Source organism: Ranitomeya variabilis, chromosome 6 (assembly GCF_051348905.1).
Source record: "Ranitomeya variabilis isolate aRanVar5 chromosome 6, aRanVar5.hap1, whole genome shotgun sequence".
Classification (NCBI taxonomy): domain Eukaryota; kingdom Metazoa; phylum Chordata; class Amphibia; order Anura; family Dendrobatidae; genus Ranitomeya; species Ranitomeya variabilis.
This window is the reverse complement of record NC_135237.1, coordinates 75962812-75966879: the sequence shown is the minus strand read 5'-3', so window position 1 is coordinate 75966879 and position 4068 is coordinate 75962812.

Genomic DNA, 4068 nt, shown 5'->3' with positions numbered 1-4068 from the left:
CCAGGGATTTGGTGGCAAGGTCCTTCTGGTGGCCTTCCCTGTCACGAGATGTGCGAGGCTTTGTGCAGTCTTGTGACGTTTGTGCTCGGGCCAAGCCTTGTTGTTCTCGGGCTAGTGGATTATTGTTGCCCTTGCCTATTCCTAAGAGGCCTTGGACGCACATCTCAATGGATTTTATTTCAGATCTGCCTGTTTCTCAGAAGATGTCTGTCATCTGGGTGGTGTGTGACCGTTTTTCTAAGATGGTCCATTTGATTCCTCTGCCCAAGTTACCTTCTTCTTCCGAGTTGGTTCCTCTGTTTTTTCAAAATGTTGTTCGTTTGCATGGTATTCCTGAGAATATCGTTTCTGACAGAGGGACCCAATTCGTGTCTAGATTTTGGCGGGCATTCTGTGCTAGGATGGGCATAGATTTATCTTTTTCGTCCGCTTTCCATCCTCAGACGAATGGCCAGACCGAGCGGATTAATCAGACCCTGGAGACATATCTGAGGTGTTTTGTGTCTGCTGACCAGGATGATTGGGTTGCTTTTTTGCCATTGGCGGAGTTCGCTCTCAATAATCGGGCCAGCTCTGCCACTTTGGTGTCCCCGTTTTTCTGTAATTCGGGGTTTCATCCTCGATTTTCCTCTGGTCAGGTGGAATCTTCGGATTGTCCTGGAGTGGATGCTGTGGTGGAGAGATTGCATCAGATCTGGGGGCAGGTGGTGGACAATTTGAGGTTGTCCCAGGAGAAGACTCAGCTTTTTGCCAACCGCCACCGTCGTGTTGGTCCTCGGCTTTCTGTTGGGGATTTGGTGTGGTTGTCTTCTCGTTTTGTCCCTATGAGGGTCTCTTCTCCTAAGTTTAAGCCTCGGTTTATCGGCCCGTATAAGATATTGGAGATTCTTAACCCTGTTTCCTTCCGTTTGGACCTCCCTGCATCCTTTTCTATTCATAACGTTTTTCATCGGTCATTATTGCGCAGGTATGAGGTACCGGTTGTGCCTTCCGTTGAGCCTTCTGCTCCGGTGTTGGTTGAGGGTGAGTTGGAGTACGTTGTGGAGAAAATCTTGGACTCTCGTGTTTCCAGACGGAGACTCCAGTATCTGGTCAAGTGGAAGGGATACGGCCAGGAGGATAATTCTTGGGTGAATGCATCTGATGTTCATGCCTCCGATCTGGTTCGTGCCTTTCATAGGGCCCATCCTGATCGCCCTGGTGGTTCTGGTGAGGGTTCGGTGCCCCCTCCTTGAGGGGGGGGTACTGTTGTGAATTTGGATTCTGGGCTCCCCCGGTGGCTACTGGTGGAATTGAACTGGTGTCTTCATCTTCTCTGTTCACCTGTTCCCATCAAGATGTGGGAGTCGCTATATAACCTTGCTGCTCTGTTAGTTGCTTGCCGGTCAACAATGTTATCAGAAGCCTCTCTGTGCTTGTTCCTGCTCCTAGACAACTACTAGATAAGTTGGACTCTTGTCCATGTTTGTTTTTGCATTTTGTTCCAGTTCACAGCTGTAGTTTCGTTACTGTGTCTGGAAAGCTCTTGTGAACGGGAATTGCCACTCTGGTGTTATGAGTTAATGCCAGAGTTTTAAAGTAATTTCTGGATGGTGTTTTTTGATAGGGTTTTCAGCTGACCATGAAAGTGTCCTTTCTGTCTTCTGCTATGTAGTAAGTGGACCTCAAATTTGCTAAACCTATTTTCATACTACGTTTGTTATTTCATCTCAACTCACCGCCAATACATGTGGGGGGCCTCTGTCTCCTTTCGGGGTATTTCTCTAGAGGTGAGCTAGGACTAATATTTTCCTCTGCTAGCTTTATTTAGTCCTCCGGCTGGGCTGGGCATCTAGAATCAACGTAGGCATGCTACCCGGCCACTGCTAGTTGTGCGTTAGGTTTAGTTCATGGTCAGCTCAGTTCCCATCTTCCAAGAGCTAGTTCCTATATATGCTTATGCTATGTTCTCTTGCCATTGAGATCATGACACACCCCCAAACGTGCGAGAATCTCGACTTTCAACTTGTGATACTCTTTGGCATCCTGCAAGGTCAAATCATAGTATGCCTTCTGGGGTTCTCCCGTCAGGTATGACGCCAGTACCTCTGCCCACTGCTCTGGCGGGAGTTTTTCCCTCTCAGCGACCCTCTCAAACACCGTCAGGAAGGCCTCAACATCATCCCCGGGGGTCATTTTCTGCAATGCGTGTCTTACCGTCTTCCGAACGTGGGTGTCATTAGCCAGACCTGGGGTTGGGACACTCGTCTTGCCCTGGATGGCGGTTGCCAGAAGCTGCATCTGCTGCCGTTGCTCCTGCTGGCTCTGCCGTTGCTCCTGCTGACTCTGTTGTATTTGCTGCATCAACAGCTTGTTGGTCTCTTGCTAGTTCTGTTGCAACTGCTGCATAAACAGCCTGTTAGCCTCTTGCTGCTGTGACTGCGACTGCCTGTTGGTCTCTTGCTGCTGTGACTGCAACTGGACCAAGTGTTTCAGCAGTTCCTCCATTTTCCCCGGCTGACTTACGACAGACTTGACCCAGGACATACAATAACAGACTTTTCGTCTCCGCTGGGAACGCTGCCCGCACGTCTACCACCAATTGTAGGGATTTCACTCACTCAGGTGCGACGGCTGACACTCAGGAGGCACGTTCCTTTAAAGTTCACAGGGTTTATTACGTCATAAACCACATGGAAAAATAACAGCAAACAAATAGCCTTAAGTTCAGGAAAAGCAAAACAAAGTGTCCAGTCCGCCAGGCTCAGTCCTGTAGCCTTAACACACTCAGGAGGGTTTCACCTCCACACATCTCCCCTGTGTTAAGCATTTGCCTGTCTTATATAGAGCTAACCACACCCAGTAACCCATCACATGATTAGCCATGTGGTCTGACATCACCACAGGTCCTGGAACACACATATATACATGGTTATATACAACAAAGAAATACTCCGGGCTACATTACAGCAACAAGGCACTTATGTGGCACATACCTCCCGTCGACTACACACCCTTTAGCCATGCTACAATATATATATACAGTATATATATATATATATATATACCGTATATATATATATATATATATATATATATATATATATATATCTCCCTAGCATTGTCGTTTCTTATACCCTCCAACAACACTAGGTGGCAGTATTGTACTATTTTTTGGTTAACAGAAATAATGTGTATACATGCCTGTGTCTGTATTCCACATGGATCAGTTTATTTCCTGTGTATTGTTTTATTTATATACCAGTCTTTTCATCCTGCAGTATATCTCCTTTTTTAATTGTTTTTATGCATTTTTGTTGAAATAAAGATATTTGATTCTAAATGCTTTTCATGGGAGTAATTTTTGTAGGTTTTCTTATATGCTTCAGTATATACAGCAGTATTTGTACGGCGCATGTCAGGAAGGGATTAAAGGAGTTGTCCTGTTTAAAATGAACATTCTGCAGTCACTCTGTGTGACTGCAGACTTATGAATACCTCGAGTGTCGATTTCTGAGCCGGGAGCGGCAGTGATGTATGTGATATACATACTCCCGGCCAGAGCCCGTCTAATTGGCGTGACCTCGCTCCATACACTAGATGGCTGCACCCGCTCGATCAATACAAATGTATAGAGTGAGGCCGCACACACTAGATGTGTTCTGCACAGGAGTATGAGTAATATGACATCATATGTCTTTTTATATAGATGTAAAAGAACTGGACCCATCCCCTCCTCTGTTTTTCCCTCCATCCTTCGAATTCTTGATGACTTGTTTGTTATTAAGTTACATATTCCATATTCGCCCCATGCAGGTTACTCAAATTGTCACTGATAACTTGATCATTTCTCTGTCTTTGCCTATGTACTGGTTATCACTTGTATGTAACCTTTTGTTGTAACCAACTTATACAAAAATCATAATAAAGATAAATAATAAAATAATATTTTATGTAGAAGAAGTAAAAAAACAATTATAAAAAGTAGTGACAAAATAATAAGTAGAAATTGGAAATGGAAAATATTGTTCCATGGTAGCCAAAGTCACTATCCAGCGACATTCTAGTTGTACCAACAGGCGTTTTACA